General features: G+C 34.6%; 2 long non-coding RNA genes across 2 annotated transcripts; both read left to right on the plus strand.

The window, feature by feature from the left end:
- The first annotated feature begins 3779 nt into the window (after positions 1-3779).
- On the plus strand, positions 3780-6175 carry LOC126879093 (uncharacterized). The gene is made up of 3 exons (XR_007695969.1): positions 3780-4258; positions 4895-5052; positions 5995-6175. It is a non-coding gene; the product is annotated as an uncharacterized LOC126879093 (long non-coding RNA).
- Positions 6176-7503: 1328 nt separating this feature from the next.
- Positions 7504-9952, plus strand: LOC126879095 (uncharacterized). Its single transcript, XR_007695970.1, has 3 exons — positions 7504-8036; positions 8672-8829; positions 9772-9952. It is a non-coding gene; the product is annotated as an uncharacterized LOC126879095 (long non-coding RNA).
- Positions 9953-22305: the final 12353 nt, after the last annotated feature.

A 22305-nucleotide genomic window follows, 5' to 3' on the forward strand; every position in this document is an offset into this window, starting at 1 on the left:
TATAAGTTAATACTTTGTCATTTGTTGTATTTTTGTTGGGATTAAGCCGTAAAATTCAAATAATTCTTATTATTTTCGCGTTACATTCACTTTGTAAAGATTTTTTTGTTGGCACTGTAATATAATACAGCTTATGGATTGCATCCCTCGGTAGACCGCAAGCTGTATAGTAGAAACATTATCATATTTATAATCTTATATTATTATGTGTAATATAAGTTAAGTTGACCGTAGAATATTATGTTTACTTGTATTACAGCTTCAGTGATGTATATACCTGGTGTACTAATACATGTATTATGACGATTAGAAGTCTTTCAACTCTTTGAATCGTTGTATCTCAAAAACAGTGCCTCTTAGGAAAAAAACTATTAAGATATTTTTTATAGATAATTATCTAATCTACATTTTTTGTTAGAGCTAATTTTACGATAAACTTACCGTTTCGCTGAAAATCACTAAAAACCATATTTGGTGACCTTTGACCCCGCGTAAGTTTTTTAGCAGGGGTCGGATTTATGAGGACTTTTTAGATTTCATTTATGATGGTATTTTGAACAATCCTGCCAATTTTCAGCTTGATGGTAATTATTGTAGCCTCACTCCTATTTTTGAGTCTAACTAGACCGGTCTAATAGCGATAACAATAAAAGCTTTAAAAACCCTTTATGGTAAATGTACCCCTACCATATTATATGGACTGTTAATGCAGGTGAGATTGTTCAGGGGGGTCCGAAAAAAAATATATCAATAGAAAAATTCGAAATCGTCAGATTAAGATAAGGTAAGTTAAGTATATGCAAAAGAGTGTATATTTCAAAAATCTGACGATTTGAGCGAGGCGTAAGGAAATGAGTGAAACACAAACTTTGACAAAAAAGGGAATATTTCGCGAAATGAACGTCAGATCGAAAAACTGAAAAATACGTGTTCAATATTTTTCAACAATCTATCAAACACGACCCCCACGGAGAGGGGTGGGGGTAACTTTAAAATTGTAAATAGGAATCCGGCGATATTTCGCGAAATGAACATCAGGTCAAAAACCTGATAATATGTGTTCAATGTTTTTTAAAAATCTATTAAATTACATCAAACACGACCACCCACGGAGGTGAGGTGGGGGTTACTTTAAAATCTTTAATAGGAGCCCCCATTTTTATTGAGATTTGGATTCCTTGCGTAAAAATAAGTAACTTTTATTCGAGACGTTTTTTCGAATTATGGATAGATGGCGCTATAATCGGAAGAAACGATTGTTGGAAATGGAAAATTAAATTAAAAAATGGAAAGGCCCCACTAAAATGGAAAACTTAACTTTTTTGGTTTTGGGACCCAATCTTCACAACCCAATAGATCCCCATAACGCTTGAGTAACTGTAAATTTAGCATACTTGTCTCCTCTACTATTATAATGCCCGCCTCTTTGAAGGAATTACAGTTGAACCCCAATTATCCGTGTGCCGATTATCCGTGCTATGATTTTCTATTACTCAAATTGCATTTTTGAGGTTTTGTCAAAGTAGCGTCACCGTAAATCACTCGACTTAAACCTAATACGCCGAGAAGGAGACTCATAATGAAAGATTTATTTTTTCTGTTATATTTTTATGGTAGGTACATATTATGTATGTATTATACAGTGAGCACGTAAAGGTTGGAATAAATTCATTTTCTCGAGAATTGACGACTTTGAAAAAAAATCCTGAAACAGGTCAATTTTTATTTTTAAATTGCCATTTTTTGACATATGTATCATACTAGTGACGTCACCCATCTGGGTGTGATGACGTCATCTATAATTTTTTTAAATGAGAATAGGGGTCGTGTGATAGCTCATTTAAAAGGTAATTCAATTCACTATTCAGTAATATAAACAAACATTAACATAATTATTTATACAGGGTGTCCAAAAAAAAATTTTTTTAAATTAAATTTATTGACAAAAAGAAGAATGTGTAATTTATTTAACTCAAAATACATTTTACTGCTATCAGAAAACAGGAAATGATGTTTATTTGACAAATTAATATCGTTTTTTGCTTAAATTCAATATTAAAGCCGCCACCCACCTTCCTCTTGACAGATTGAACATTTAATTTAAGCGAAAAGCAATGATTATTTTTCAAATACACATTTTTTCTGTTTTCTGAGAGCAGTAAAATGTATTTTGGACTAAATACATCACATGCATTCTTCTTTTTATCTCAATTAATTTAATTTAAAAAAAATTTTAGACACCCTGTATAAATAATTATGTAAATGTTTATATTACTGAATAGAGAATTAAATTACCTTTCAAATGAGCTATCACACAACCCCTATTTCCTATTTAAAAAAAATCATCGATGACATCACGCCCAGATGTGTGACGACATTAGTATGATATATATACCAAAAAGTTACAATTTAAAAATTGGCCTGTTTCAGGTTTTTTTTCCAAAATCGTCCATTCTCGAGAAAATGAATTTATTCCAACCTTTACGTGCTCACTGTATATGAGAAATATAAATATTTGGATTATCCGTGCCAACGTCCAGTCCCGAGGAGCACGGATAATCGGGGTTCTACTGTACACTAGAAAAATGGTATACATAGTGTTCTTGTGATAATATTACCTAAACGAGGAGATGTAACAAATGGACCGTGATAGTCGTGACGTCAAATCAATGTTGGCTACTCTGAATTGGTTTCCAAACAAAGCAGAAATTCACACATGGTGTTTGTTTTGGTTTTTATAATTAATTGCTTGTAGGATGTTTAATTTTTACAAAACGGTAATGTGTTGGGACCCGTGATTGTAATCAATGCTCATATTATATTTCCCACCACATTTCCAAATAGGACTGGTTAAAAACCTGAAGAAACACAGTATAAGTACTATGTAGTGTGTAAATCCTTGATTTTGTGTAAGGACATTTATAAAATTAAAAGCAATATGATTGATATGACTAACAAAGATTGTGTCTTTAGAAAAAATGTGCAGATGATTGTTAAAACAAAATAAAATTAAAAATGATTACACAAATCACGTGTATAATCAATTGACAGTTGCTTTGTTTGGTACATATTTTTATATCAATATTTGGAAACCTTTTTGACGTCACACTATCACGGTCCATTGAAAACTACAGACTTATCAGCTTGTTATTATATCATAGTATATATGCATATTATTATATCATAGTTATATAACAGATGCAGTGAGAATGTACTATGGCGACACGTAAACATTTTCCCTTGGAGAGGGGTATTAGTCAAGGAGACACCATCTCTCCTACACTATTTACCGCTTTGTTACAGAGTGCTATGTAAAACAATAATTAGGAAAATATTAAAGACAACATAAAATTGGGAGTTTCTGAACAACTTGAGGTTTGCAGACGACATAGTCCTTATTGCAGAATACAGACCGGGTAGATCATGCCTTCCAACTTCTTCAAGACCTTGAGAGCTCTTGTAGACGAGTTAGCCTTAACCCTAACAACACACAACATTCCAGGAATGTACTACCAAAGTTCTATCAATATTTGAATGTCCTGGACATTTAGGGAACATTCGGTGAACATCTGTTTAAATTATTCCTGGAATGTTACCATAAGACATTCTGTGAACATACTACCAATGTTCCTATATTTTAAGTTGCGAAATAATACATACGTGTAAGAGATACAACATTACTTATAACATACCAGACAAACTAAGTGACATTTTAGGCCTACAGTGCAATAATATGTCAAATTTAAAGAGTTTCCCAAGATTATAAACATACAAATGTAATAAAAATTATTGTTCGCGAATATTCAATTTGGAATGCGATTTTGTTAATAAAAAAAATACTTATAACTTATGCAAAACCCAAGAGAGGCATTTATATTTATTTCTTTTGCGTTCATTTTCAAATTCGCCGTGCATATATTTTTGTGCATGGCGCTTGAGAGGGCATCACGTGACTAAAAACGACCAACCAACGACCTCGCTTCGGCCATCTTGGCATCTTCATCTTGGCGACCTTGCCTTGCCGTGGATTGTTTTTAGTTGTTTGTATTATTTGTGCTTTTTAAGAATATTTTTTTAATTCGGATACTTTTATAATAGCTTTAATAGTATTATTAACATAGTGCATAAAATGGTGTCCTGTTTTTAACGCAGTTGGAGTAGCAGAAACAAATGTAGATAAAAAAATCTGCAGGAATAACGTTTCAATTATGACAGAAGCTCAAAACAAATGACTGTGAATGAAAAGCCCTATTAAAAGGTTAGTATGCAAATATGTAAACGAAAGCATGCCCTGTATTTCAGAAAATAAATTAATACTATTAATACCCTAATAATACTATTCATAAAAAATCTTTTAAGTAACGTAGATATAACAAAGTGAATAAAAGGCATAAATCAGAAGAATTATTATTTTATTTTATAAGTTAATAATTGGTCATATCCATTTATTATTTTAATAATAATTGTGAATAAGCCACAAACTTCGCTTATTCCTAACTAAAATAGTAAATAGAGATAGGTAATAACAAAAGGATTTGTAAAACTAAAATAATTCTTTTTGCGTTTTTGCTAGTGTATGCGTTTATAAATAGGATGGTAGACCACACACTATAATATGCAGTACCAACTAATGAATACACAGAATATTATAGTCGATTTGCTAAACTCAGTCTCAGTACTAATTACTGTAATTTTGGCAAAATTGGCCAAAAACAAAAAAAAAATACCTACTAAAATCACTAGCCAGTTGTGTCCGAGTTTGGGGAACCGACTATACTAATAAACAATTTCTAAGCTGTTTTATAATAATTTTGTGAGTTCATTAATCATATTTTTTATTTAAAACTAAAATTTGTTAATAATGCTTAGTAATGCATATATTTTGTATTTTTAGCTTTCCAGAAGATCCTGCGAAGAAGACATGAAGTATAGATCAGATTTGTTAATAGAGGAGTATGTTCAAAACACTTTTTAGAAAAAGATATTGACAGAACTTCACTTTCATCTGTTCGTTTGAGAGACTGTGCTGTTCCAATAGCTTATGTCACACAGGTATATGCATAACCTAATTAATAATACAGTCCGTACAATATAGATACTGTTGTAATTCATTATCTACATCGGAGATCTAAGTTGACATTGTTGCCCAACTACAAAAAATTTTTGAATTCATTTTAAGTCAAATATATCACATAATTATTGCGAAGTAGATTATACAACAAAACAGATTAATATTCAATGTAAATAAATAAAAACATCAGAAATCGAAAACAAGAATTAAGGTATAATCTTATGTTACAGTTATTAAGGTACCAAGGGTATTATAGGGATATACGTTGACCGAAAGCGTTATTATTATAATACCTGTGGTGCCTTCAACGTTTAATGCCCGACTAAATTATTCTTTATATGCGAAAAATTTGAATGAATTTTGAATTGATTAGTTTTTAAATAAGTACATTTACCAGTAACAGTAGTAACGTAATTGTGGTAACCATAGTTTTACTTAGGTTGATATTTGTCAACTTGACAGTATCTAAGTCGTTATTTAAATTTAATGCCCAAGGGCGTTATATCGTACTTAACAGACTTCGAAATGTCATTATTTGTCAAATAATGTACCAGTAGGACATTAAAGTAAATAATAAAAACAATAAATATAATGAATACTAAATACTTATTTGTTTGTGAAAAATCTATTTCTTTGTGGCTTTTTTGTAATTAATTATTCTAATGGGGAAATAAGCCACAATTTACTTGAAAAAATAATTTTATTAAGGTTTCTACTTCCACATCGGATGTCGTTGTCAAAATACAAAATGTTCATTATTATTATTTTATTTATTAAATATTATTTATTATTTATTTAAATATTATTTAATATTTATTTTTTTATTATTATTATTTATGCATATTATTACCTGTAAATAATATTTCTTCTGATTGTTAATTGTAAAGGATAGAAAAATTACCTTTTATTTTATTTTCTTTTAGAATCAGCTGAGAGAAGTGGTCTACAAAAAACCAGAAAGTAAACGGAATATGTGGCTACGAAAAGCAAAAGAAAGGTTTACAAAGCAAATGTGACACATTTTTTTATAATATTTAGGAATGTCAGCAAATTACATTAAAAAATGTATGTAAAGATTTTTTGCAATAAAAATGTTTATATTTATCAAGGATGTATTATTTGGTATGGCCATATATCGTCAGTGATGTGACAGTACCTCCTATCTGTTTTTTTCAAGAGATTTGTAAGATAGACTAAAAACTTGTTTCGGCCACCTCCTGTTTTCATATATTTTTTGACTTGTTTTGCAGTAAATTCAACTATCTATTTACTACAAAAAAAGTCAGAATACATACGAAACCAGAAAGTGACCTTAAAAAATGTTTTTCGTCTCCTGCAAATCTCATGAAAAAACATATAGGAGGTATTGTCACATTACTGACGATATATTTCAGTGAATGTCTAAAAAATATACTGTGAATGTTCAAAGAACGTTCGTAGACATTCATGGAATGTTCTAACAAGACATTCAGTCTAAAAATATACTGTGAATGTCCAAAGAACATTCATGGAATGTTCCAACAAGACATTCAGTCTAAAAAATAGACTGTGAATGTCCAAAGAACATTCGTAGACATTCATGGAATGTTCCAACAGAACATTCTAAGAATATTTAAAATGCTGACACAGCACTTTCCTGGTACTTTCCAGGGACATTCGTGTGCATTTGGGGACATTCCAGGAATGTTTTCAATGTCCTGTGTGTACATTCTAGGAACATTCATGGAATGTTTTGTGTTATTAGGGAAAATTAACTTTTCCAAAACAAAATACCTGACCAACCTTTTGCTAGTCAAAAACATCTCAATTAATGGCACGAAAATTATTATTATAAATCAAATAAGGGCAGAGGAACGAGCTCCTATTATGCCCAAAAATAAAGAGAAATATTATACAACTAATACCAATTAAGAACAAAAGTAATTGGACTTCTTAAGTCCTAGGTTTTCACCCAAAGTAATCGAAAGTAGAACTGGAAGACGTTATTTGAATTCTTCGTGTAACTTTGCGTGGATTGATATATGAATTTACTAATTTTGAGTCCTTTTTGCTAAATTAAAAATTAAGTAGTTAAAATTTCTCACCTGTAGTACCATCCTTGGATTATAAGCTTTCATTTGACACCTCATTTGTCATTCTACCTGGTATAATGACGGAGGAGTTATATTTGCGGTCGGACGGACAGACAGCCCTAACAACACACAACATTCCAGGAATGTACTACCAAAGTTCTATCAATATTTGAATGTCCTGGACATTTAGGGAACATTCGGTGAACATCTGTTTAAATTATTCCTGGAATGTTACCATAAGACATTCTGTGAACATACTACCAATGTTCCTATATTTTAAGTTGCGAAATAATACATACGTGTAAGAGATACATTACTTATAACATACCAGACAAACTAAGTGACATTTTAGGCCTACAGTGCAATAATATGTCAAATTTAAAGAGTTTCCCAAGATTATAAACATACAAATGTAATAAAAATTATTGTTCGCGAATATTCAATTTGGAATGCGATTTTGTTAATAAAAAAAATACTTATAACTTATGCAAAACCCAAGAGAGGCATTTATATTTATTTCTTTTGCGTTCATTTTCAAATTCGCCGTGCATATATTTTTGTGCATGGCGCTTGAGAGGGCATCACGTGACTAAAAACGACCAACCAACGACCTCGCTTCGGCCATCTTGGCATCTTCATCTTGGCGACCTTGCCTTGCCGTGGATTGTTTTTAGTTGTTTGTATTATTTGTGCTTTTTAAGAATATTTTTTTAATTCGGATACTTTTATAATAGCTTTATAGTATTATTAACATAGTGCATAAAATGGCGTCCTGTTTTTAACGCAGTTGGAGTAGCAGAAACAAATGTAGATAAAAAAATCTGCAGGAATAACGTTTCAATTATGACAGAAGCTCAAAACAAATGACTGTGAATGAAAAGCCCTATTAAAAGGTTAGTATGCAAATATGTAAACGAAAGCATGCCCTGTATTTCAGAAAATAAATTAATACTATTAATACCCTAATAATACTATTCATAAAAAATCTTTTAAGTAACCTAGATATAACAAAGTGAATAAAAGGCATAAATCAGAAGAATTATTATTTTATTTTATAAGTTAATAATTGGTCATATCCATTTATTATTTTAATAATAATTGTGAATAAGCCACAAACTTCACTTATTCCTAACTAAAATAGTAAATAGAGATAGGTAATAACAAAAGGATTTGTAAAACTAAAATAATTCTTTTTGCGTTTTTGCTAGTGTATGCGTTTATAAATAGGATGGTAGACCACACACTATAATATGCAGTACCAACTAATGAATACACAGAATATTATAGTCGATTTGCTAAACTCAGTCTCAGTACTAATTACTGTAATTTTGGCAAAATTGGCCAAAAACAAAAAAAATTACCTACTAAAATCACTAGCCAGTTGTGTCTGAGTTTGGGGAACCGACTATACTAATAAACAATTTCTAAGCTGTTTTATAATAATTTTGTGAGTTCATTAATCATATTTTTTATTTAAAACTAAAATTTGTTAATAATGCTTAGTAATGCATATATTTTGTATTTTTAGCTTTCCAGAAGATCCTGCGAAGAAGACATGAAGTATAGATCAGATTTGTTAATAGAGGAGTATGTTCAAAACACTTTTTAGAAAAAGATATTGACAGAACTTCACTTTCATCTGTTCGTTTGAGAGACTGTGCTGTTCCAATAGCTTATGTCACACAGGTATATGCATAACCTAATTAATAATACAGTCCGTACAATATAGATACTGTTGTAATTCATTATCTACATCGGAGATCTAAGTTGACATTGTTGCCCAACTACAAAAAATTTTTGAATTCATTTTAAGTCAAATATATCACATAATTATTGCGAAGTAGATTATACAACAAAACAGATTAATATTCAATGTAAATAAATAAAACCATCAGAAATCGAAAACAAGAATTAAGGTATAATCTTATGTTACAGTTATTAAGGTACCAAGGGTATTATAGGGATATACGTTGACCGAAAGCGTTATTATTATAATACCTGTGGTGCCTTCAACGTTTAATGCCCGACTAAATTATTCTTTATATGCGAAAAATTTGAATGAATTTTGAATTGATTAGTTTTTAAATAAGTACATTTACCAGTAACAGTAGTAACGTAATTGTGGTAACCATAGTTTTACTTAGGTTGATATTTGTCAACTTGACAGTATCTAAGTCGTTATTTAAATTTAATGCCCAAGGGCGTTATATCGTACTTAACAGACTTCGAAATGTCATTATTTGTCAAATAATGTACCAGTAGGACATTAAAGTAAATAATAAAAACAATAAATATAATGAATACTAAATACTTATTTGTTTGTGAAAAATCTATTTCTTTGTGGCTTTTTTGTAATTAATTATTCTAATGGGGAAATAAGCCACAATTTACTTGAAAAAATAATTTTATTAAGGTTTCTACTTCCACATCGGATGTCGTTGTCAAAATACAAAATGTTCATTATTATTATTTTATTTATTAAATATTATTTATTATTTATTTAAATATTATTTAATATTTATTTTTTTATTATTATTATTTATGCATATTATTACCTGTAAATAATATTTCTTCTGATTGTTAATTGTAAAGGATAGAAAAATTACCTTTTATTTTATTTTCTTTTAGAATCAGCTGAGAGAAGTGGTCTACAAAAAACCAGAAAGGAAACGGAATATGTGGCTACGAAAAGCAAAAGAAAGGTTTACAAAGCAAATGTGACACATTTTTTTATAATATTTAGGAATGTCAGCAAATTACATTAAAAAATGTATGTAAAGATTTTTTGCAATAAAAATGTTTATATTTATCAAGGATGTATTATTTGGTATGGCCATATATCGTCAGTGATGTGACAGTACCTCCTATCTGTTTTTTTCAAGAGATTTGTAAGATAGACTAAAAACTTGTTTCGGCCACCTCCTGTTTTCATATATTTTTTGACTTGTTTTGCAGTAAATTCAACTATCTATTTACTACAAAAAAAGTCAGAATACGTACGAAACCAGAAAGTGACCTTAAAAAATGTTTTTCGTCTCCTGCAAACCTCATGAAAAAACATATAGGAGGTATTGTCACATTACTGACGATATATTTCAGTGAATGTCTAAAAAATATACTGTGAATGTTCAAAGAACGTTCGTAGACATTCATGGAATGTTCTAACAAGACATTCAGTCTAAAAATATACTGTGAATGTCCAAAGAACATTCATGGAATGTTCCAACAAGACATTCAGTCTAAAAAATAGACTGTGAATGTCCAAAGAACATTCGTAGACATTCATGGAATGTTCTAACAGAACATTCTAAGAATATTTAAAATGCTGACACAGCACTTTCCTGGTACTTTCCAGGGACATTCGTGTGCATTTGGGGACATTCCAGGAATGTTTTCAATGTCCTGTGTGTACATTCTAGGAACATTCATGGAATGTTTTGTGTTATTAGGGAGCCTAGGTCAAATTTATAACCTTTAGTACCATCCTTGGATTATAAGCTTTCATTTGACACCTCATTTGTCATTTTACCTGGTCAAAGAATACCTAACTACCTGGTATGGTGGTAGCTATGTATTCTTTGACCTGGTATAATAACGGAGGAGTTATATTCTCGGACCGACGGACAGACAGCCTCGGTCAAATATCTCACCTTTAGTACCATCCTTGGATTATAAGCTTTCATTTGATACCTCATTTGTAATTCTACCTGGTATAATGATGGAGGAGTTATATTCGCGGTCCGACGGACAGACAGCCTACGTCAAATATCTCACCTTTAGTACCATCCTTGGATTATAAGCTTTCATTTGACACCTCCGGACCGACGGATAGACAGACTACGTTAAATATCTCACCTTTAGTAACATCCTTGGATTATAAGCTTTCATTTGACACCTCATTTGTAATTCTACCTGGTATGATGACGGAGGAGATATATTCGCGGTCCGACGGACAGACAGCCTACGTCAAATATCTCACCTTTAGTACCATCCTTGGATTATAAGCTTTCATTTGACACCTCATTTGTCATTCTAGCTGGTATATTGACGGAGTAGTTGTGATTACAGACGGACGTGGATAATTCAAAGTTTTCACATTTTTTTTTAATTGGGTGAAAACAATAAAGTTAAAATTAACAAACATCAAATAAAAATACTGAAACAATAAACAATGCCGCCCTAAAACAATTCAGTCCTGTAAAGCTCCTATAATGTCCAAAACAAAGAAAAATATCGTTATAAAACTAATAAAAATTATATAGATTACAATTTCAAACAAAATTCTGAAACAATAGATAATGCCGTCCTAAAATAATTAAGTCTTGCAAAGAAAATAAAGAACTATCAAGTCGATTTTTAAAACTGTTAATACTAGTTGCCGATATGGTGTCTTCATCTAAGTTATTCCAGATATTAAATATTCTGTATGATAAAAAGAACAAGTGTATACCTATAAATATCTGGACCACGAGATTAAATTTGGAAGAGACAATCAAACAACAGAGTTGAATTGGAAGCTTATGGAAAACAGAGAAGTCTAGATGAGGTACTCCCATGTGCTCGAAAAGGAAAGTCTTTGATCAATGTTTACTCCCAGTTTTAACGTATGGAGCACAAGCATTGACCCTTTATTAGTTCATGGTTTTTGCTCCAAATTTTAAGGAACCGCTTGGATTGATATGAAATTTGGCATACACATAGGTAACATGTCAAATAAGAAAAGTGATATTGTGCCGATGTGTGTTTTTACCCTGGGGGTGAGTTTCACCCTTCTCGGGGGTGAAAAAATATACGTTCAAAATAAGTCTGGAAATGGATTAACTGACCAATTCTAATACCACCTTTGGATATATAGTATTGTAGCGTGATTAGTGTAATTACTTCTAATTACAATAAAACTAGCGGTTCGTAATTTATATACGACTTTATTTTTTATTTATACAAGTTTACTTTACAAACTTTAGCTTAAGACTAACTCTATTTACAAATATGTCCTATTTATATATGCGATACAGATATTCCAGAAATATCTATATATCTCCAGCTATGTCCATGTGACCGCTTGCACGTCATTTCGCTGAATCGGCGTATCTCGAAACATCGATAGTGTTCTGTCTGTCCGGAGACGGGAGCTGGTATACGAGGGTAGGTCAATAATTATTTTGTTACACTGCTCCCCTCTTAAGATCTGAGCGTCCCGATCAGCAACTCTAGATGGCCCAGGATGGCGGAATCTACAGGATTCTCCAGCTCTGCATACACCCCTAGAAAAGAAGTAACAGTCTACTGTCTTTGAAGGGTATGACATCTTCGGGTTCATGCAACACACAGTAATCCGTACGCCAGTTTCTCTGAAGATCACTTCCAGCATGCTTCTCACAATCTTCCAATCCAGATTTTCTACTGCATGGCCAATTTTTGGTAAAGCCAAATCTTTGATGTCATAATTACAGACCATTTTCTTCAAATTAGTTAGAGCACGCCATATGTTCTCGTAGCTTGGCGTGTCCGTATAAGACTTCCTGGTCACTATATACAGCAAAGATCGGGGACCATCTTCCAATCGCAATACTCTTCCAATTTTAGGTTGTTGATTCCTTAACTCGTCCAGGCGGCCGAACTTTCTATTGAATACGGACGAGATTCCTTTAGTCATCTCGAGGTCTTGTGCAACACAGTGGGCTAGAGAGACGTTTTCTGGAACACCAAACAGATCTTGCTGAACTTCTGTGGTCACGCCGAATCTAGCACTCTTTCTTTCTGCGTAATTTGACATAAATTGATTAAAACTTGGCTGTGCGACATCTTTCATCTCCTGTTGGAGGACTCGTGCTTCTTCTGTTTCATTTGAGCCAGCATATGGTGCAAGACGATTTATGTGAATAACTTTTGGTTTACCGTTTGGCAACTTCTTAATTCTATATATTACGTCATTTATTTTCTTCTTAACTTCATATGGACCTTCCCATTGTCTTTGCAGTTTAGGACATAAGCCTCGACGACGTTGCGGATTATAAAGCCAGACAAGATCACCTACTTCGAAGCTTTCATTCTTGCATCGAGAATCATATTGATCTTTCATTCTGTCACTGGCTATCTGGATGTGTTGTCGGGCAAGTTCATGAATGTTGTTCATTCGTAATTTCAGGCGGTCAACGTAGTCTTCGCCTGCAACATATTCCTCGGAAGGTCTGCAGCCAAACTCTAGGTCGCAGGGCAAACGAACTTCACGACCCAACATCAGGCAGGTTGGTGTTTGACCTGTAGTTTCATTCACGGCCGAGCGGTAGGCCATCAGGAATAAATGAATGTGTTGGTCCCAATCTCGCTGATGTTCAGATACAACTTTGGACAAGTGTTTACCCATCGTTCGGTTCATCCTCTCGACCATCCCATCTGATTGAGGATGCAGGGGTGTTGTTCTGGTCTTATTGGCACCAATCAATTTACAAACGTTTTGGAAAAGAGCTGACTCAAAGTTTCGCCCTTGGTCGGAGTGGATCTCCAAGGGAACACCAAATCGGCTAAAGAATTCTTTAACAAGTACCTCTGCAACGGTAGCAGCTTCTTGATTTGGTAATGCATAGGCCTCAGTCCATTTTGTAAAATAATCCATGGCTACCAGGATGTATTTATTTCCAGCATCGGTTTCTGGAAATGGACCTGCAATGTCGATAGCTACTCTTTCCATAGGACTTCCAACATTGTACTGTCTCATGGGTGCTCTCTTTTTACCAACCGGACCATTACCGGATGCGCACGGTTCACATTTTCGGCACCATCTTCTTACATCATCTTTACAGTTCACCCAATAGAACCGTTCTCGAACCTTTTGCAGAGTCTTCGTAATACCAAAGTGTCCACCTGATGTACCGTCATGCAACTGACGCAATACTTCTGACACTTTACTTTTAGGTACAATTAACTGAAGCTTAGATTCTGTACCATCATCGTTCTCAAAGGTTCTGTACAGAAGATCATCTTTTAGTACCAGGCAATTCCATTGGCTCCAGTAGGCCTTGACTTCTGGACTACATGCACTAATGTTCTGCCAACTAGGTCTCTCACCTTGCCGCATCCAATCCAATACTCTTTTTATACATGGATCATCTTCTTGGGCTTCTTGTAACTGTTGTGGCTGCCATTGCTCATTAACGACGGTGGTTCGTCTCACGGGGCAAAATCGTTCCTCTAATTTGGCACAGTGATTACAATTTGCACTGCATGGTCGTCTCGAAAGGGCATCAGCATTTGAATGAACTCTTCCGGCCCTGTGTTCTATCTCATAATCATATTCTTGAAGTCGTTCTAACCATCTTGCCATCTGGCCCTCTGGATTACGGAATTGTATGAGCCATTTTAGAGCAGCGTGATCTGTTCGAAGAAGGAACTTTCTGCCGTACAAGTATTTATGGAAATGTTCGCAAGCCTTCACTACACCCAGCAGTTCTCTTCTGGTAACGCAATAGTTTCTTTCCGGTTTCGACAGGACTTTGCTGAAATAAGCGATGACTTTTTCCTGTCCGTCCTGGATTTGGGAGAGAACAGCTCCTATAGCACTGTTGCTAGCATCGGTATCCAAAACAAATTTTCCTGCCTGTCCCGGGTAGCTTAATATCGGTGCACTGATCAGAGCCATTTGTAGTTGTTCGAAAGCTTTTTGGCACTCTTCACTCCATGTATATCCTTTGCCCTCCTCCGTCAACCTTGTTAGGGGCTTGGAGATATTGGCAAATCCTTTGACAAATCGTCGGTAATATGTACATAGGCCAAGGAAACTTCTAATTTCATGTTTATCTTTTGGTACTGGCCAATCTTTAATTGCTTCAATCTTTTCGGGATCAGCTGTTACACCATTACTCGATACAATATGTCCCAAATACTTAACTTCTCGTCGAAACATGTGACATTTCTTCGGACTTAACTTCAAGTTCGCTGCCCTCAATCGTTGAAAGACTTCTATTAGATTCTTGGCATGTTCATCAAAGGACCTTCCAACCACAATTACATCATCCAAGTAAACCAGGCATGTTTTCCATGTTAGACCTCTTAAAACTGCCTCCATTAATCTTTCAAATGTGGCAGGGGCATTACATAAACCAAACGGCATAGCCGTAAACTGCCAAAGCCCTGATCCTATCGAAAATGCGGTTTTCTCCCGATCGGCTGGCTCCATGTCTACTTGCCAATATCCACTTTTTAAATCGAGTGTGGAAAACCAACGAGAACCGGAGAGAGTATCCAATGTATCGTCTATTCTGGGCAAAGGATAACTATCTTTTTTTGTTACCGCATTGAGCTGGCGGTAGTCGATACAAAAACGCGTTGAACCATCTTTCTTCTTTACCAGAACTACTGGTGATGTCCATGGACTGTTCGATGGTTCAATTACCCCTTGTTTGTCCATATCCTTGATAATCTCTTCGGCTTCATCTCTTTTCGCAAATGGAAGTCGTCTAGGGCGTTGTCTGATTGGCTGAGCGTCTCCGGTATTTATTTTATGCGTTACTATGCTTGTTTTGCCCTTATCCTTTTTATCAATAGCAAAAACATCTTGATACTCTATCAGCATAGACCTTACTTTTTCCGTTCGTTCATAGTCAAGGTCTTGGCATCTTTCAATGATCATCTCGACAAGGTCTTTTGGATACTTTGACTTTGATGATTTCTCATTGGTATTCATAGAGCAAATTGAAGCCACGGGAACACACTGTCCGATCAAAGCTCCTCTACTTAACTTAATAGCAGTTTCCCTTAAATTCATAACTCTTACAGGGATGACATCTCGAACTTTTACCAAAGTTTTCGCCGTTAGGAACTCGACATTTTCTACATCTTCGACCATCCTTAAACTTCCCTCTCGGCAGTGTCCATCAAGCATGGTCATCAGAATTTTCTCACTATTACCGGGTATGGTTACGTCGCATGTAGTTAGTAAGCGGATGACATCTTCTTTGTCGTCGTGAAAGGGCAACTCTTCACCGTTGATCCTGAGAACTCCATTTTGAACATCCAATATTGCCCCCACTTTTCGTAGTACGTCCATCCCCAATATGAACTCGTCGGAGATCTCGGCAATTAATACTTGATGTTCAACTGTGGTCTGGCCAATGGATACTGACATATTAGCCTCGCCATATGTATTAATTAGCTCACCAGTCGCTGTTCTAAGCTTTACTGTTGCAGGTGATAATTTATTATGGTCTCGTACTACATCTGGACGTGCGATAGTTCTCGTTGCACCTGTATCCACCAAAAATGATCTACATCTATTACTGATACGACCTTCGATGTATAAGTTGTGGATTCCACCGGAGGACGTAAGGTTGACAGTTACTATGGGGGCTCTAGTTCTCGAGGTCGGCAGTTGCCCCTTGGTGTCGACCCGCTCTAGTTTTCCGACGGCTGTACGATCTTCTTACAATTACGACGAATGTGGCCTACGTCTCCACAATTCCAACATCTAGGCTCGCGTCTCTTTGGCATCTGATTACTTAATACTCTCCGTATCATTTCCTCCAGACGTTCATCGTTGTGTTCGTCACTTTCTTCAATGGTTCTTACTCTATGGCCTCGTGAAGTTTGACTAGCCGTTTCGTGTTCCAATGCAATAGCAAGTGCTTCATCTAAAACTTTCGGTCTTGCTAGTCGTAAAGCTTTCTGTAGTTCATTATCTTTCAGCCCATTGACGAAGGTATCTACTGCAATTTCTTCTAAAACGCTGTCTGGCACCTCTGGATAAGCCAACCGCACCACACGAGCCACATCTGCTTCAAATTCTTGCAGATTCTCACTTGCTCGTTGACTTCTACTTCGCAGTTGTGCTTTGTATACTTGTTGTAGATGGGCATCTCCATAGCGTTTTTCTAGACGAGTGAACAAGGTCTGGTAACATTTTTCTTGACCCTTAGGAATTGATCTTAATATATCTGCAGCATCACCTCGCAAAGCAGCAGTCAAGGAAACAGCCTTTTCTTGTTCGGTCCAATGGTTGGCGGTCGCAATAGCTTCGAATTGTCTAAGGTATATGGACCAAGAGGACTTCCCATCGAATGGTGGTAATTTAAATCTCATATGATGCGATGTTTCGTCTCTCGGTGTTTCATCCTTCACTACAAGATCTAAAGCTACTGCATTAACTGATGGTTGTACTTTTGTATCAGTTATCATGCTCTCTAGTTGTTTGATCTTCTCTTCTAGCATTTCTTTATTGTCGTCTACACTTTTCTGTATCTTATCGAATGTTCTGGAAACTTCTTCAAATTTCTCATTGTTCTGTTTACAAACTTCTTCTAGTTTTTCGTTGTTTTGCCTACAGACCTCTTTAATTATTTGAGAAGTCTCATCGAATCTTTTAGCAACATTTTCGAATTTCTCGTCGCTTTTTCTACTAACTTCTTCAAGTTTCTCGTCGCTTCTTCTACTAACTTCTTCAAGTTTCTCGTTGTTCTGTCTAGAAGTTTCGTCGATCTTTTGAGAAACACTTTCAAATTTCTCGTTGCTTATCTTAGAAGTATCATCAATCGTTTCAGAAACAGTTTTTAATTTCGATAAGATTACTTGTTCTGCTGACTGGAAGTGGAACGTCTCTGGGTCATCTCCGTTCTTCGTGAGGACATCCTTGAGTCGTGCTTGTAGGACTATCTTGCACCCACTGCTGTCTAATTCGTACTCTTCTAATTGTTCACGGAGCTGTTTTATGGTCAGTTCTTGTAGCAACATCTTTGGTCGGCACACACGTACTTTTCAAAATGTCTAAGTCTTTCCGAATACCGAACAATCAACGCACTTCAATTATTCCCGACGAATAAAGTTCAAAAGTCTTTCCGAATACCGAACAATTAACGCACTCCGATTATTCCCGACGAATAAAGTTCAAAAGTCTTTTTTTTTCACTTTTCATTTATTTACACTCCACACCGTTAACACCAACTGTAGCGTGATTAGTGTAATTACTTCTAATTACAATAAAACTAGCGGTTCGTAATTTATATACGACTTTATTTTTTATTTATACAAGTTTACTTTACAAACTTTAGCTTAAGACTAACTCTATTTACAAATATGTCCTATTTATATATGCGATACAGATATTCCAGAAATATCTATATATCTCCAGCTATGTCCATGTGACCGCTTGCACGTCATTTCGCTGAATCGGCGTATCTCGAAACATCGATAGTGTTCTGTCTGTCCGGAGACGGGAGCTGGTATACGAGGGTAGGTCAATAATTATTTTGTTACAGTATTTTGTCACGAAATCATTTCTTTTCGAGTTATTTGAGAATAAATAAGTTCATTTTTCAACAAAAAAAAAACGTTTTTAGACGGATTTTTTGCAATGACTCAAAAATGCATTACCCGTATGCGCGCCAATGGTGAATATAAAATTCTTAATTGCGTATGTCAAAAGATGCGCAATAATTACTTACCTCTTAAAACCCACCAAATTCCCCCCGTTCATAGAATCTCTTGTGGTAACATTCCACCAATAATTGAATCAGATGTTCACCGAATGTTCCTTGAATGTCCAGGACATTCAAACATTAATAGAACTTTGATAGTACATTCCTGGCATGTTTTGTGTTGTTAGGGTGTATGTCAAAAGATGCGCAATAATTACTTACCTCTTAAAACCCACCAAATTTCCCCCGTATCTCGGAAACGAAGCATTTGCGGACATAAGTTTATAAAGCAAACTGTCATTTCTTTTCATGCAGAATAACCCCTTAAAGTTTGTCGCACACACACCCTGTATCGATGAAAAACATGGTTAGTTGTTAAAGTACCTAACTTTTTTATTATCTAACATAAGCAAATGAATATAAAAACAATAAGAAAATCTAAGTCTATAGTTTAGTTTTAATTTCTATATTTTATAAATACTAGAATATTTCACAGGGTGTGGTAAAAATTGAGAAAAAACACAGTTTGCTTATTTAAAAAATTAGGAAAACTGTTGTTAATACATTGGGAGATCAACCATATATCCAGTTTGAGAGTGCATCTTTTAGCATGTACTGGAGAGCCAAGTTGACTATACCGTCAATTTACAAAATCCTCAAGGAAAGAATTGTCCTGTAGCTGACTGTATACCATCAATCACAAAAAAATAATGAAAAATCCTTTATGAAAGGTATAACATTTATTGAAATTCCTTTACACCTGGGAACATCACAGAACGTCTTCGATATTTAAAATATCGTCAGTGTTTAGAACCTCGAGCTAACAGTTAAAGGAAGTTGATCTTACTATAAGCGCTGGACTCCACTTGCGATTTGTAGTCGCGGCGACTAAAAAATCGCTGTCGCAGAAAATGTGGCGGGTGCCTCCACTTATTGCGATTTTTAAGTCGCAGAATTACATCAATCTTGCAATGGATAACGTCGAAACTGCTTGTGTTATCGCTCTTTTGCTGCGGGAGAGAAGTAAACGGCGAAAGCATCGTTATTTTATTCATCCGATATTAAATAAAAGATTAAAGGACAGTTTTACATGATATTTAAAGATTTATGTGAACATCCTAAAAAATTTTTTGAATACCTCATGTCAAAAAGTAGTTTTGATGAATTATTGGGTATAGTTGGTCCATCAATAACATATTGACACAAAGTGGAGACAATGACAATATGCATACCACCAAAAGGACGTTTGTCAGTAACTTTGAGGTAAGTAAAAAAAAGTAATAGAGACAATGTAATATTTTTAATTACTAGTTAGATATATCAAATAAATCAGTAACTTTAAGGTTAAGTAAAAAAACTATAAAAAAGACAATATTGTTAATTACTGGTTAGACATATCACATACATCACTATCACTTGCAGAAGACGGTGACAGAACGTTACGTCTAACATTATTGTCATACTGTTGCAATGATTCAGTATTCTGGGATTGCCGATATTTTTTATTTCCGGTATAATGAGCTTGAGAAGCTCCATCATGATGATGTTGAAATGATTGAGGAAAAGCTGGTTGCGGTGGTTGAGTTATATAATTTGCAGCATTCTGCATAACGTTTAAAATTTCAATTTTGGCGTAATGCTTTTGGTCATCATTTAATCGTCCCATCATAGGAACCAACATCAAGGGAAAATGTTTATCTTCATTAATTTCTTCATTTTGTTTTGCTTTTAACATTTCCAGTAGTGATGTTTCATATGATGTAACAGGCTTCTTATTACGCGATCGTCCTACAGGCTTGTCCATTTCTTCAACATTGCTAGGGGTCATATTCGCTGTGTTGTTGGATGTACCAGGAGTCGGATGTTGCTCTTCATCATTTTTATTTTGGGAAATGTTGCTACTAGTCTCTCTACCCTTTATAAAGGGAACCAAAAATAGTAAGTCGTCAAAATGGATATATTTCCGTCTTTTTTGGGCCCTTCCCTGATGTTTTACGTTGAGCTGCCATCTCCCTCTGAAAACAGTCTTTTAAATTCTTCCATTTCCTCTGGACCTCTGCCCCTGAAATATCAATAAAAATAATATTAGCTTCTAAATCTGTGCAATACAGAAGTTAATAATGTTTGTTTTAAATAGGTCAATTTCCTAAATTAATTTTCAACTTTATTTGCAGATACCTTGCAACCTGAAACAGTTTCAACACATTACACTTTGAATAGGGCGGTCTTAACCCGGGGGTGCGAGGCACTCGGGCGCCAAGTCCAAGGGGCGCAATCTGAACACTTGCTAGGCTCAAACTTGCACTTTTTGTCCTTAAAAAAACTACAAATAACAAAAACATACAAACAAGGTTAACAAAAAGCTATCAAGGCTTACTACACCTACGATATAGAAATGAAATATAAAACCCATTTAGATTACTCCGACAATAATTTCAATAAGGTGACGCGTACACTATTTTGACCAATATTGAATGTGGAGTGACAATGAATCACCATCTTCTAAAAATTATCAGTGTATCCGACTCGCCGCGATAAATCGCAGCAATTTATTGTGACGATAAGTTGCTGCGATTTATTGATTCTTTTAAAGCTGTTTAGACGCTGCGATAAACTGTTGCGATTGGTTATAAACTGAAACAACTCGATCGTTACAATAAATTAATGCAATCCGATACCAACTCCAATTCAATTACAATTCCGAAAAATCGCTGCGATTTACCGTTTACACACAATGATAAATTGAAGCAACTCGATTGATATCTATAAATTACTGCGATTTATCGCTGTGTCTAAACAGTGGCGCACCGAGAATTTTCCTCTGGGAGGGGTTGGCTTGGACGCCGAATTATTTTTGGTATTGTTTGTGAAAAACAAGTTACATTTTCCTGTAGGCGAGGATATAAAGCGTTATGAAACCTTTTGCGTTCGATTCGAGAGAGCATTAGGAAAATTCTTGAATGCTCGGCATGAGGTACAAATAAAAATTTCATTGTTGTAAACAGAATAGTTATTTATGAAACAGTTCGAGAAGTATGCTTTTTACGAAAGCACGCGATGTTTAGAGCACGAGCGACAGCGCAGCGAGTGCTATACATCGCGTAAGTTCGCAAAAAGTACTTCACGCACAGTTTCATACAATATTTTATCTACGATAAACAAATAAAAAAACTGTAACTCTTCGTCACTGGAATTCATTTATATTCTACAATTTTTAGAACTTTGACATTTAAAAATTCTAAATTCTTTCAAACCACAAAACTGTCAAAACTTTTGTTGTAATTTATTGCTCATTATGTCATCACCATGACAACGTGAAAGTTAAGAATATTTGATTATATGAAAGTGTGCCAAAAAACAGTGCGAAAAAGTAAATCACATTTAAAATACATTGTTACTTCACGCACACTTCACGCACTGCTATCTATAATGACAGTTTTCACAAACTAAAACTTATACATAATATGACATTTAAAATGTATTTTCCAAAATGCTTCTTAAAGTTTCAAAAAATAAAAATTCACAACTCAGAAAATAATCATGGAAATGAGTTATATTTTTATACTCGGGGGTTTTGAGGTCGCTAAACAGGAGTATGGGTTCGGCGAACCTGTAAGAGGTACCTGGTGCCCGGTATCCCAGTAGAACACGTCGTCTCCTGGAGTTTTATGTAAATTCATTATGAAAATCATTGAAACTTATTCTGAGGTTTTTGAGGTCGCACAACCCGAATATTGCTTCAACGATACTGTACGAG

The sequence above is a fragment of the Diabrotica virgifera genome, chromosome 1 (assembly GCF_917563875.1).
Source record: "Diabrotica virgifera virgifera chromosome 1, PGI_DIABVI_V3a".
NCBI lineage: Eukaryota > Metazoa > Arthropoda > Insecta > Coleoptera > Chrysomelidae > Diabrotica > Diabrotica virgifera.